Source organism: Hippocampus comes, unplaced genomic scaffold, assembly GCF_001891065.2.
Source record: "Hippocampus comes isolate QL1 unplaced genomic scaffold, H_comes_QL1_v1.1 scaffold41, whole genome shotgun sequence".
Taxonomy (NCBI): domain Eukaryota; kingdom Metazoa; phylum Chordata; class Actinopteri; order Syngnathiformes; family Syngnathidae; genus Hippocampus; species Hippocampus comes.
This window is the reverse complement of record NW_017805153.1, coordinates 2,834,570-2,842,867: the sequence shown is the minus strand read 5'-3', so window position 1 is coordinate 2,842,867 and position 8,298 is coordinate 2,834,570. Positions and strand designations below refer to the sequence as shown.

General features: G+C 43.3%; 1 long non-coding RNA gene across 1 annotated transcript in view; it reads right to left on the bottom strand.

The window, feature by feature from the left end:
• The window catches only part of LOC109514959 (uncharacterized), a 7,748-nt gene extending 48 nt beyond the window's left edge, over positions 1-7,700 (bottom strand). Inside the window, exons 1-2 of the long non-coding RNA XR_002168084.1 lie at positions 7,582-7,700; positions 1,246-1,252 (exon numbers count right to left, since the gene is read on the bottom strand). This is a non-coding gene — a long non-coding RNA (uncharacterized LOC109514959). The remainder of the gene's footprint in view (positions 1-1,245; positions 1,253-7,581) is intronic.
• Between the last annotated feature and the right edge of the window lie 598 nt (positions 7,701-8,298).

The window sequence follows — 8,298 nt, the reverse complement described above, 5'->3', positions numbered from 1 at the left end:
ATATATATGTGTGTGTGTGAGACACACACACATATAGTCTCTCTCTCTCTCTCTCTCTCTCTCCCTCCCTCTCTTTCTCTCTCTTCAGGCCTCAATTGTGTGGAGTTTGTTCTCCCCATTCCTGCGTGGGTTACTCCGGTTTCCTCCCCGATTCCAAAAACATGCACGGTTGGGTAATGGAACACTCTAAATTATCCCTAGGTGTGATGGTTGCTAGTCTATGTGGGCCCTGGCTGGCACCCGGTTCAGGGTGTACCCCGCCTATTACTCTCCGCCATCCCACCTGAACCTCCTGCCAGCCCAGATAAAAGTGTTGAGAACCGCCACTGAGTATTGGCCATTGCTCCATCCAGTGTGTTGGTTCATCCTTGCTGGACCTGAGCCTAGTTTGTGTGGAGCTGAGCATAAGCAAACATTGACACAACAAGGGGAGATTCACACAGGTAGATGAAATGTTATTGTGGTGAGAGCATAAAAAAGGAGAGTGAAAGGACGATGGAAGATGAGGATACTAAAACTGAGATCGAGGCATGTCTTTCTTCCAAAATCATGTAATACATCGTAAGCAATATGTAAGGGACAGAATGTGACTTTGTGGGTCTTTATGTAACACAATGGGAATCCAGTCTTGCAGTCTCCTCGTTAATCCGTGAGTGGCTGAAGTGGATGTGGAGGACTTTCTCGTGTTGAGTCCCTCAATGACAGGGAATAAAAGCACAGGAAGCAGAGATGATGACGACAGGAAATGCACACAGACAGGCAGACAGGGGGGCACGCAAAGTGTGTTTAGAGGAGCCAGACCCCTGTGTGGCAATAACAAAGTCACGGGTCAGTGACACAACCAATGAGAGGTCAAACGGGAAGTCTGCGACAAATAGGCAAAGCGCTGATGCTCATTAACACACGTCTTGAGCGACTGAGTAAATCATTTTGTCTGACCAAAGATTGGAGTTGGATCAGTCATGTCATGAAGGTCATCAAGTAAAATGATGCTTCTGTTGAATGTTGATTTAACATCACTGGAATTTTGTAATATTGTGTATTGCGACAAACCTCAATCATTTCAATCAATTAATCAGGCGCTGGACATGAGACATCATTTCGTACAATTCAATAGTTCTACCTTGATAGCAGGAGTGATGTGGAAGAACTAATTGATTGATCCACAGAGACTGCCCGACCCTCAGAATCAAAAGAATCAAAATCTAACAAGGCCCTTCGTAAAGAGTGCAAGCCCTTACCGACGTCAAATCTTGACTTAATTTAGGTGCCTTGTTCGCATCCTAATGTTACACATTTCAGAAGTACTTTTCAGAAGGAACGATGACTTGATTATGGTGGATATAAAAAGTCTACTCAGCCCTGTCCCAGTCCAGGATTTTCTGACCGCAACAAAATCTGTCACCTGTGGAAAAATGCATTATGGTCTGATGAAACCAAGGTTGAACCTTTTGGCCATCACAAAAACATCACCCAAAAAAAAAAAGAACCACTGCATCCACAATGAACTGCGGTGGTCCCAGTATAATGCTTTGGGACTTTTTATTTCAGATGGAACTGGTGCCTTTGTCAAGGTGGAGGGAATGACCGTTTGAACAGTATGAGGGTTCTGCGACAAAGCCCCCCAAATGTCACAAAAAGCCAACTACAACATCTGAACTTTGTTTGGGGTTCCTTAGGGGCAATTTAAATAGAGGTGTGTGCTGACTGCTGTTTAACATTTTATAATGTGATTAATTCAGAACTCAGCGAAATCCCGGATTTGAGAGGGTGTGCATACTTGTGCAAGTACATTCTTCCAGTTGTTTCTTCTCACTTCCCCTGAAAAGAGAAAAAAGAGTTGTTTATGTTCGAGGACATGTTAATGTTATTTAATTTTGGACTCATTTTTCTGTATCAAAAAAACATGGCACCTCAACAAGGACTTGCAGATTATTTTGTGTAAGAACATCCTCGTACACTTCTCAGACAGTATTTGTGTTGTGATATGTACACATGCTGAGGAGGCAGTAACGAGTGGGAGTGCAACTGCGTGTGGTGGGGTGGGGGGTAGGCACGGATGTCCCCGCATTGGCTGCCATTTAGCGCGACAGCGTGAGGATGACTGTCCGGTTACCAAAGCATGACATCAGCCAGTTGGCAGAGGAGGTGTCGGAGCAGGTGCTGTATGGGAACGAGGGCTGGACGGAGAGGGTGTAACCGGGGAAGGACAGGCTGAGGGGGGTGGGGGTCGGGTTGGGGCGGGGGGGGTCATCCAAGTGTGGGACAGCAGAGTGGGCAGTGCAAGAGCAGAGGGCACGAGCCAAGATGAGAGTTCTATTTATAGCACCCCATCACGGGCCACTCTACCAAGTCCTGATCACGACCGGCATTATCCCTCTATTTCCCTTCATCAGCTCACGCCCGGAGGGAGGGAGGTGCACATTTGAAGAACGGAAATGCAGTCTATTCTTAGACAGTGACATTTCAGGTTTCATCTCTTTGTGCCAAAATTTTAAAACACAATAACAACTCTTGAGATGCACTCGCAGTTTAATCCTTGCGTTATTGTTTTGCACTCCAGTTTGTATGGTTTTATAAATGAGACTCCTGACCTCAACCTGTCCTGAGGTAGACCAACCCGAAGAGGTCCTTCACTGTTCATTGCGAGAGGGGTTGTCATGGAAATAGAGAGAAACCCCTTCGGCTCAATGGAGACGTGCAACTATCCTGAAAAACATACACCCCCCAAAACTACGACAAACTGTGGCCTTCACGTGGCATCATACATGTCAACGTTGTCACTGAAGAGTATCTCACGTGACTTCAATTCTGCTTGTGTTCTGTTTTTGAAGTTATTTTGAAGCCCAAATGGGGAATTTGTTGTTTTGCGATAAACAGTAGTAGGCCAGGTTTAACTCTTTCATAAGACAATATTGTAAGGCCAACCTTTTTGGAGTCAAGCTGTGCTTTTTACGTTGGCTTTTTTAAATCGGCACACCACCAAACAAAAAGTACAAACACTGAAGATCTCGTCTAAATTTACTCACCCCTTACAAAATGTGTTGATCAGCGTAAACGTTCTACCTGACGCTGTACATTGGTGGCATGATAGCTGAACAAAGATATATTTGGGATTTGAAAAGAAACTTTATTGGACCAATTAAGTGATATTGGCTCATTTCCTGCAGAGCCCCGATGAGCTCTCACCACACACACTGCTGTCAAAGCCCCCTCATTGGGAATCTCTGCCTTAAGAACATGATCAGATCTAGTTTTAATAACTGCCCGCATCTGCGTTGCAAGTTGAAAATATGCCGATCAAGCGCACAATTGTGTCACTCATAAATTGCTATCATCATCTGTTTTTATAAACCACTTGTAGGTATCATGGCTTGATTCGGGCCCTGCACCGCAGCAGGCATCGCGTTGACTTGCAATGCGTCTCAGGTCCACGTGTTACAATATAATGCTGGCTTTGTCTGCAGCTCAGCCTGCTGAATTCTATTTCAACAGCTCCTGTCCAACTATCGGAACCGAAGGACACAATCTTGCTCTCTGTGTGAAGGCCTGTTGTCACCCACTTTGCACAGACAAAATAATCATCTGAGCTGAGCCAGATAAGAAAATCTTCACCCGTGCGCATAGCTCCAATCCCTTTTTCACAAAATTGTACAAATACGTTGTTCCAAAGCACGCAGGGCAAACAAATTGAGTAAACCAAAATATCGAGCGATCATGCTCCATTTCAAGCAAACATTTCACAGCTTTTTTTTTTTAAGCATGTTGTCTTATAAATGTTCAAATAAAGAATGCGAGTGATCACATAACCAGACACTGCTTTGTATGCTGAGGCACTAGTCAGGAAATGTCCTTGGATTTTTTTGTTTGTTCGTATTTTTTTCACGGCGAATCCCAGAGTCCACCCACAACAAGATCGCCCTGTGGAGACCTTCTGCTCAGCAGCCCGGGACAGACGTGAATGCACACACACACACACACACACACACACACACACACACACACACACACACACACACACACACACACACACACACACACACACACACACACACACACACACACACACACACAAACAGTCACAATGTGGAAAAACACAGAAAGACATTCTGAATGCAGCCTCTCACTTCCTTTAATTTTGATACATACTCCAATTTGGTTGACTACATAATGCGCAGATGGTGAAGTCTGTTAAGTATTGCCACTTTAAAATCTCATGAAGTATCATGAATGATTCCAAAAAAATGAAAACTAGATTAAAGTAGTTTGTCACGTTCTGTAAGTGTTAACATCTGCAGGTTTTATGGCTTTTCTAACTTGGACTTGATGTTTCCTTCGATATACACTCAGTAAAATGAGTTGTGTGTGTGGGTGCGCAGGGGTGGGGGTGGTGGGGGGTGGGTTCATTTGATTCAATTGTGTGCACTGACACCAACAGAAACAGTTGGGCCTGCATGTTTTATGGAGCCAGCAGACAGAGGAGTGCATATGGACGCCTCACATTACGGCACATCGCACTATAATGTGGTGCGGTAATGGCCATGAAACCACATGTCACTGTGGATGGAAGAGAGACTCCAGAGAAGAGGCAAGGCCCAGAGCCAACCGAATACCGCACTTCACCTTCAGCCGCTCTTCATCTTTGTTCTGTTCTGTCACTTGGCGTCATCTCACATTTAACTCTCAGATTCACATTGAAATCGTTTGATTTTTTTTTTTTCTTTTCTGTTGCTTTTTTGCCAGCGCTCTCTATTTGGAGAGTCGATACCTCGAAAGAATGTCCTGTCCAGGCCAAGCCAATACTGTGGTTATTCTTTGAAAGAGTCTATTTTGTGCCACACCATATAATCAAATGATGTTCAAACCATCCTGGAGGCAGAACTTCTGTTTTTGTTCTTGATGTTATTATGCAACAAATCATCTTTGCTGTAGGACTCTTAAAACGCGCTTTAATCTTTGTCATTAGTCCCTTCGCATGAATCAGCCTGTGAACAGCTTGGCTCACTTTCACTCACCATATTGGCAGGATGCTCCTGCTTTCAAGGTATAATGGGGAACATTTCCACGTTAGGATGTCGAAAAGGACAACATTGCATCTTTTAAACATTATTCCAGATCTACCTATCTTAATACAGTACTTTCTCTGACCGCTAAAGAGATTCATAAAATAATACATGTCCAGTCTCACCCATATCGCAGAGCACTTTGAAATTTTTACCGAAACAATTGGTTAAGTTCACTATATTTCAATGATGGTTATCATGTCATGATAATTGGTTTAAGCTGTCTGTTTTGAGCATCCACTGATGACTCAATATGGTTTTTAACCTCATGAAGTACGAACCCTAATGGAAGAGCAGAGTCCTGACAGTTTTTTTTTTCTGTTTATGTCTTTCCCATAATGCGCTTTCTTTTTTACTGTTATGAAGAAGTGTATTTCAGTGGGCCTCCACCCTTTGCTCTGTCAATCAGTTTTACCAACAAAGGCAAAACCGAAGTTTAACAAATCTTGTTCAGCTGACATTGGCAATGGACTGCCATTAAAATGGTGTCTTTATTTTGACCTTGTCTTTAAATGTGAATTCACCATTTTTTTTTTTTTTCAAAAATGGGACTTCAAGCATGGCTGTTTCAGCGTGGGAGACACATACAATTAAGCCAAGGTGCCATCAAAATAGTAATAAATTAAACAATATGTTTGTCATTGTTAATCAAATTATATGAGAATGACTCATACAATAAGTATACAGTACAGTTATTTGTTATAGTGGAGGGTTTCCCCGAACAGCAACTGAGCATGCAAGCATGGATATCATCCTGCGGTGGTTTGGCAAAGTCCCGAGGGACTACTGAGAGTGAACTTTGGATGTATGAATGCATTCACTTCGCATTCACTTTCCTTACACATACTACATACGAATCCATGCAGAGTGATTCTCTCCCTGCATGTGGTACACCTTTCTGGAGCCTTCAGTACTGCAGATGGTGAAAAAAAAAGATACAATTTTTCTGGCAAAAGTTACGGTTGGCCCACGACAGCTTTGTGGTCATTCAATCTGGTAGGTGTATGCTTTTGGAACCAAATTCACACTTACATCGTGCCTTCCTGTATCTCAAGACAGCCATTGATTCTACTGACCAGCCGTCCTTCAAGAGGCATAAATATGTGGTCAAGTCTGTGAGACATGGAAAGACGTACGCACGCAGATGTGTGCAGTGAAGAAAGGGATATGATACACGCAATTGCATACACATGTGCTCTCACACACTACTTATCTAAAGATCATCTGCAGAGTGAGATATGTTATTAAAGAAGCCTTCCTAGACATGATGTCACCAAGCACACGATGGGTGTCTTTAAACAGGACATACATTGTCTAGGGCAGGGATGGGCAACGCACTCTGAGTGGCCCCTTGATTGATTTCTCTCCCCTCAACCCCCCCCCCCCCCCAACAAAAAATTGTGTCGCGGGGCAGGGGAGTATGCATACCCCTGCATACTCACAGCTTGGCACCCACCAATTCACTTATCCATCCATCCATCCATGTACTCTCTGTGTCTACAGGGGGTTTCTCCCACATTCTAAAAGCATGCATGCTAGGGTGTTTGAATGCACTAAATTGTCCCCTAAATTGTCTTTTTGTCGTATATCTGGTGAAGAAGTACATCTTTTGTGGGCCCCCAGTATCGTAGATAACATCAATAAGTCGCCCATCGCTGATCGAGAGAGTGCTTTCTTTTATAAATCTGTATGCTAGACTTTGGTTTGAGCATCGGCTGACGCCAGGGGACAGTGAGCCTCATTTAGAACAAAGATCACACTGCTGTAAAATACATACTCTCAACAAGTAGCTACAGTAAGAGCCTCTTCATGCTGGTTCTGGATAATTATGGGTTTTGTGTGTGTGTGTGTGTGTGTGTGTGTGTGTGTGTGTGTGTGTGTGTGTTTTCATATGTGTTTGGGGTTGAGGAGTGAGGAAAGGAAAAAAGTTGTAATTTTTACAGTGAATTCCAACTCCATAAACAGAACCAGGTGCCTTTTTCTCTCACACACAAACACTCAAGTGAAATGGGTTGAAATTCATACGAACAAAAGGAAACAAACACTTCACTGCTTATGTATTGTTCTGACTCTTACCCTGAATATTCATTCTGTACAACTGTAATCATATCTGGATGTTCAACAAATGACCAATTGTAGATATATCCATCCATTTTCTGATCTGCTTATCCTCACGAGGGTCGCGGACATGCTGGAGCCTATCTCAGCTGTCTTCGGGTAGTAGGCAGGGGACACCCTGAACTGGTTGCTAGCCAATCGCAGGGCACACACAGACAACAACCTTTCACTCTCACAAATCACACCTTGGGAAAATTGAGAGTGTTCCATCAACCTGTCATGCATGTTTTTGGAATGTAGAAGGAAACCGGAGTGCCTGCGGAGAAAACCCATGCAGGCACGGGGAGAACATGCAAAGCCCACATAGGAAGGCTGGAGCCGGTATCAAACCCTGCACCTCTGCACTGTGAGGTGAACGTGCTAACCAGTCGATCACAGTGCCGCCTTGTCTCATTTTGACCTCGGTTTTCGTACATAATACGTTCCAGAAGACTTCGAAAACCGAATTGTTCGAAAACCGAAACCATGTTTCCCATTGGAATCAATGTAAAAAAATGTAATCCGTTCCAAGTCAAGAAAACAACTTTTTTTTAAATAATTTTACACCATAAACTGTACACATGTAATAAGAGAGCAGGTAATATGTAAAATACTGTACAATCAAACTGTAATACGTTTTATTTTCACCAATTTTAACATTAACATTCCAGGAAGTAACTGTTAGAGTGAGCACACCGCATGTTTTACTGCTCTGCCACATTGTTATTAAAAGTCACATAAAACGTGAACCTTGCCTGCTGACCATCATTACATTTACCACTTCCACCTGCTTTCTTTGGTGCCATGATTAGGGGCTGATACACGATGCAAAAATAACAGTCCGATATTACGTAGTTCTCACCAAACACGTCTGCTTTTTTTTGAATGAACAATACAATCTCGTCTGCTCACAATGGGCGCTACACGAGGAAGCGTCTCACCAAACACGTCTGTTTTATTTTTTATTTTTATTGAACAATACAAACTCGTCTGCTCACAATGGACGCTACACGAGGAAGCTGTTTCTGTATGATTATTGCATAATAATGAGACACCGGACACCAGAGTGTTCATTATGTGCCGCTGTATTGAAAACTGCCGGCCGTACAACAAATGCACGCACTTCCCCCGTGCTGCT